The sequence below is a fragment of the Helianthus annuus genome, chromosome 12 (genome assembly GCF_002127325.2).
Source record: "Helianthus annuus cultivar XRQ/B chromosome 12, HanXRQr2.0-SUNRISE, whole genome shotgun sequence".
Taxonomy (NCBI): Eukaryota; Viridiplantae; Streptophyta; class Magnoliopsida; order Asterales; family Asteraceae; genus Helianthus; species Helianthus annuus.
The window spans coordinates 75,066,240-75,072,672 of record NC_035444.2 but is presented as its reverse complement, the minus strand read 5'-3'; the positions used below and the strand labels follow the sequence as shown (position 1 = coordinate 75,072,672).

Genomic DNA, 6,433 nt, shown 5'->3' with positions numbered 1-6,433 from the left:
AATTAACGAGTTATCTAAGGAAACAACATATCTCCATTGATTTCAAAATCAACTGTAATCTTTTATGTCATGATGATCGCAAATTCATATTCACATTCCATTATTTCTTTAAGGTGTGTTTTATCAGTTTCTGGTTCTTCACACTGTGTTATAACTGTTTTCACAATTAAACACATCCCGCACACATTTCGAATCATAAAACACATCTATAATTTTTTACACGTTGTGTTTTATCAGTTTCTAGGCTCTTCACATTGTGTTAAATCAGTTTCACAATTAAACACACCCATTACACATAAAACACACCAGCATCTGAAATAAAACACACAAACACACCAATATCCGAAATACATAATATAAAACACACCAATGTCTGATTCAATGTAGACACACTAGTGTCTTAAATACACAATATAAAACACATCAGTGTCTGAAATACATAATATAAAACACATCAGGTTCGGAGTTGTGGAAGTTTAAAACACATTAGTTTCTGAGGAGAGAAGATAAAGAGAGAGAAACTCGTGAAAAAGGTGGGGAAGTTATGGTATGACAATTATTTTCTTATTTAAAACAAGTTAAATTACACATTTACCCCCAGTCAATTAAATTAGCCTATTTTTAAGACACACGTATTACCAAAATGCCATCAAGATAATCTCAACCATCAAACACACTCATCTAATGGTCAAGATCATTTCCTGTACTTTGTAAGAAAAACACACTTTGTAGAGGAACCCCACCCTATGTGTGTGTCTATATATATATATATATATATATATACACACACACAAAATAACCAATCCTAAGATACTAACCAATTCCTGGTTGGATGTTAAGAGGATTATGGTTATCATATCTTGGATAAAACTCCTCACGGTTGGACTTCTAATAGGCGAATTTCTGCCTATGAAAAACACATAGTTATGGTCTCCAAACTTAGGTGTTTTGTCAAGATAATATTTATGTATTTTCGTAGTAGGTAACCATCTTGCATTTGCATTTTGAATCCAAATTCCGTCAAACTCATACGCCTCGTTTATCCTTGTAGGATAACTTGGCGGTTCTTCGATGTAACGACCACACAAATTCCGGTTACCCATTCCATAAAGGCACACTAAGAAACCCTAATTGGAAACCCAAAAGTAGTACGGTGCGACCCAAAATTTAAAAACGGACGAAAACAGTAACAGGTCCCCCTAAAACTCAAGGGGGGGATCCCCTAAATGATCTGTGCCTTGCAAAACTGATTTAGGAGACATATTATGCGAAATTGACAACTTTCAAGGCTATAATCAACACCAGGCTACCCTAGCCTAGACGGGTGGCCGTCGCGCCACGCGCTAGGATCAGAGGAAGCCGGCGCGACGCTCAGGGGGTACCAGAATCCAGCTATAAATCCCAGGGATTGGCACTTAAATAGTTTGCTTATTTCGATGATAAAATTTGTTTCGTACGTTGATACTTGCTCTGTTTCTTTCAAATTTCCAATCGTAACCTCGAAACTCTGCAGCGAAACCAGGGTAATAACTCGATCACTGCTACGGTACGGTCACACCCCGATATTTCCACGTATTACCGGTGGGCCCGGTGGGGAGTATCGTGATGTAGTTGATATCATCATAGTCAATAATCACAGTTCAATGCACAGCGGAAGTCTAAAGTAAAATATATTACAAACCGAATGAAAGTAACATAAGTATTACAAACGGAATGTAAAAGGATCCATAGGCGGATCAAAACAAAGGAAATATTGTTCAACAGATTTTAAAGTGGTAAAGCTTGCAAGACTCTTTATTTATTCACTCAGGAGTAGCCATCCTGTTTCGCATAGTACCTGCAGTTAACCTTTTTGGAAAATAAGTCAGTTTACACTGGTAAATACAATTAACTGACTCTTTTGAAAAGATTTATGAAAATTGATTTAAATGCACAAGGCACAAATAATCTTTTATAACTTGGGACAATTATTTAAAAAAATAAACTTGTATATAGTTTTATATGTTTGTCGTCCGTCAGGGCCGGTTAGAAGAGCCGGAAAAGATTAACTGACACACCACAAGTATAATGCCCACAAGGAAATTTCTTATTGTGAGATACCTTTTATACATACGCAACTGTCAGGTGTATGCCTACACCCCGTGCTTAAGTCGTGGCTATTTCAATGAATGAGCCGAGGATATCCAGGACATGGTCATTAACCCCCAAAGGCATTGCACCAAACAAAATAGATTAAAACGAGTTATGTAAATATATTAATCACAATCCGATTTAAATAACTACATACCCGACCAAGCGGAATTATTATAATACCATATCCCAAGCCCGTATAACGGAAAATAAGTTAAAAGTATTTAACTGAGCAAAATATTCAATTTATCTCAGCCGTATACGATCAGCAAGTGTAAATATCTTTTACTGGACTCCTAAATCTGGAACGAAGGTTTTTAATAACCTATTAGATTCCTAACGGGTCTTACTTAAGTTTAAACTTAGACCAGGTAGTTTTAAAGAAAAGGTTTACGGTTCAAAACGCAAGATTAAGCGAAGACCGGATTAGAATGTGATTTAGACCTGATAAGTATGAAGACTTGTATAATATGGGTAAACTAAACAGATTCTGGATTTGGAAGCAAAAATGATAAGGTTTGACCCGTTTCGGTCAATCTATGCAAACTAGTCACAGAAACCGCACCGAATGCGAAAAATGCATAACGGGTAACCAAATGAGTCATATATAGGTTTCACAAGTTAATATTCCTTAAATATGTTGTGATATCAGTAGGATACCTACCATTATGCCCAAAACGGATTTAAAACCAATTTAAGCCCCGTAGGGGTATTTTGGTCATTTTTAAGATTATAAAAGAGGTTGAATAATATTCTGAGGTTTCTGGTCTAAACTGATCAGTAAAAATATTTATTTTAGTAGTTTATATCGGTAAGATATTGTACATATGTGAAAAATATCATTTATGGCCAAACTATGCACCGTAGGGGCATTTTGGTCATTTCACATAAGCTTTAAGGGTTAAATTTGGAAATCTGATTTCAAAACTTTTACTTACTTTTAAAGTATAAGAACTTGCTTATAATATCAGTAGGTGTGACACCACACCCAGATAAGGATGCACCATACACAATTGATACCAACTTACCAGTAAACACTTACGTTATTGATACAAACGGTAATGTACAAAAGTTGAAAACTTAAAGGTACAAAGTTTGGTCAAACTACTTTTAGCTGATCACGCAAAATTTCCACCAGATAAGAAAGTTTGAGATACTTTATTTCACTAGTCACGCCTATCCGAGATAAACAACCCGCCCAAGACTAACCATCATTTCCTGTGACACATGCTTAAAAGACGTCAGATATTACACTGGTGAGTTTATGAATATACACAATTTACAATTCACATTATTTAATCATGACTTGTACCCGCCCATGTTATCATAGCCCAACGTTACCACGTAACTTACATAACCATACAGTTAATGCCCACTACACCACAAGTGTAGTACCGACAAATCCCGCCGTAGCGGCACGTATAAGGGACCACAAATATCATGTGTATGTCATGCTCAGGTTATATACATGCGTACAACAGTCATGCCATATTATTACAGTTTAGGACAAGCATGTTCACATTTGAAAAGCATTCATAAAACTCACCTCTTGCTAGTAGCTAACCGTTGATACAATTGCTAGTATGATCAGGTACTATCTCAAGGTCCTGGCACAATTTACATAATCCTAAGTTAGGTAATGGTACACCTAACTAGTCATTATCATGGTTGGATATTGGTTAACCCTACCTTGTTTAAGCATGGTTGATCAGTCCATGCCTAACTAAGGCTAGGCTACCCAATACCCGCCCCTGACAATAACCCTAGTACCTAAAAATAATACTAACACTACTACCACTAGTATATTATTACTAATAATAAAACTAATATTAACTACTAAAAATAAATAATAAATAACTAAACATAAACTTAAACGAGAGTATACCTCAAGACTATCTACGGCACGTTGATGTAGAGTTTCCCTACTTCTGCTCCTACTCGTGCTCCAAAAACGACTACTAACAACACCCAACGGGGTATCGTATACGCGGGATTCTCAATACTAGAGCGTTCCCGTTAAAATTTTGGTGTATCTAAAATCCTACCATTTAACTCCTATATATATGTGAAGCAAGCAGGCACCTCAATTCCTTTCTGGGCGACGTGGGACATGACGTGCTTGCTAGCTAGCTTGACGTGCTAGCTAGCTAGCTAGCTTAGTTATATTAATTCAGCTGCTTCACTCGTTTTTCTTGTATAACTTTTAAAATATGACGTTTTATAAAACGACGAATATGTCATTAGAACGAGCATATTTTTATATACGTTTTAACCTAAGTTTCATTAAAAACGGAGTAAGGTAAATAAAATAATATATTTAATTATTAATATTAAACGGTCTCTTATAATAGCTAGGGCTTGTATAGATGTCTCATATTTCAACTAAATATTTCAACTAACCATTTTACTCGTTACTTAGTCGTTCAAAAATATATATAAATTATAAATTTTAAATATAATTTTATTGGTTCACAAAACAGGATGTTACAGTAGGTAATGGGTCTTAAATGTTAAACATAGTTTTAACCCATACTATGTGCTTAAAACGCGTAAAAAGTCGGTTTTAGGCGATTTTCAGGTTATATAAGGAAAGCTGAGAATTTTTTTATCAGTCCAGAAGGCTTAAAATATTTTATTTAACATAAGAAATCAGTAGAAAAAGATTTGTCATCAAAGTGTTATGTAAAACTCATTTTATTAGTAAAAAGGGTATAACCGTCAATTTCCGAAACAAAGCAAGAACCTCATGTTATGATCAGTTTAAAAATTAATAAAAATCTCCAAAAATCCCAGAATATTATATTACATCAGCGGGTAAAAGGTTTGGTGTCAAAATTTGGGTTTAAATGGGTTTTATGCTAAAATGCCGTTTAATTAATAAAAAGGCTTCAATTTACGATATTGAGCATAACTCCTAATTTAGACCTCAAACTGATGTCAAATTTTTAGGACAAGTTTATAAATCAGTAATAAAGGTTTTTGTCCTTTACATTTTCAAAAGTCTCGTTTTAATGTCAAAAGGGCATAATGGTCAATATTTAAGCAATTAACGGAAACATGCAAATGAATCGGATTAATAAGGAACCATGTAGTATAACCTCAGAGGGTTTTACTAACTTATATTATGGTCCTAAAGGAACCTTAAGGCTTATCTAAAACTAACTAAATCGGGTCAGAACTGAAAGTCAAAGCAAAAGTCTTCTTTTGCGACTTTCGGTTCCGAACCGAGCCTAAACTCAGAATTGTCAGGTTGAACATGCTTAGACATGTTCTTACATTATTTACCAAGTTATTTTAGTGTTAAAACATGTTCCATAACCTCTACATTATCAGTTATGAGTTTATTTGCAAAAATAGCTTTTTGTTGACTTTTTAATATTAAGTTTGACCCGACAATTGACCAAGTTAGAGTGATAATCAGGGGGTGCCCTTTTAAGGACTTATTACCCACATAATTATCAACTTATATCCACTTTCAATTCGAATAATGGTTGGACTATTAGTGATTAATCACCAAGTCAATGCTTAATTACGACGGCTTTGACTTTTGGTCATTAAGCTAATAAAACTTGAACTTAAGGAGCTAAGAACACTTACAAAGGTCCTTAGCACGAATTTGGAACTTAGGAAAACTTGCTTGAGCTCTAGGAAGCTCCAAAGATGAGTTGAGAATATTTTTTGTGAATGAGCAAATGAACTAGCAAACAAGAAGTGCTTATATAGCCAAATATACTTCACAAGATCACTCCACACAAGTATACAACTGATTTCTGATGATTCCAGGTGTCCCTATGCATGAAATACTGTTGGCTCAGTCCCTGGAATCGAAATCAAGGCATGCAAAGGTGCTGCAAAAGGCTGACCTGCAGTTGTGCAGAGTTTTCTGCATCTGGCAGTCGGACGCAGGCCGCGTAAGACTTAACAGAAGTCTATGCGGGCCGCGTAGATGGCTAATTCCGGTAAACAGTTTGCTGACTTTGCAGTTTTGGTCCTTGGTCCATATAAACTTTATTTAAGTTCCATTTATTGCATTTTGGACCCCCATAGTTAACTTTTAAGGACCTTGGGTCATTAACTAACTCCGTTAAGCACCCGGTTAGTTATACGATCACCCGAAAAATCTTGTATTCAATGGAACTTCACAAAATTAATACCCGACATTCTTGAGATCAAAATATATAATTATCACAATGTTTTTGGGATCGTTAAAAGGTCACTCAGAGGTTACTTTCAACATGTTGACACTTTTAACCCCTATGTTTTATAAGATCCTTATTTTAAGCACAATCGACTTCCACTGTTC

The 6,433-nt window shown here is 35.3% G+C and overlaps 1 long non-coding RNA gene across 1 annotated transcript; it reads right to left on the bottom strand.

Moving 5' to 3' along the window:
- Positions 1–3,262: 3,262 nt before the first annotated feature.
- Positions 3,263–4,055, bottom strand: LOC110896830. Its single transcript, XR_002568202.2, has 3 exons — positions 4,016–4,055; positions 3,677–3,737; positions 3,263–3,348 (listed from the first exon to the last, which is right to left on the bottom strand). It is a non-coding gene; the product is annotated as an uncharacterized LOC110896830 (long non-coding RNA).
- Between the last annotated feature and the right edge of the window lie 2,378 nt (positions 4,056–6,433).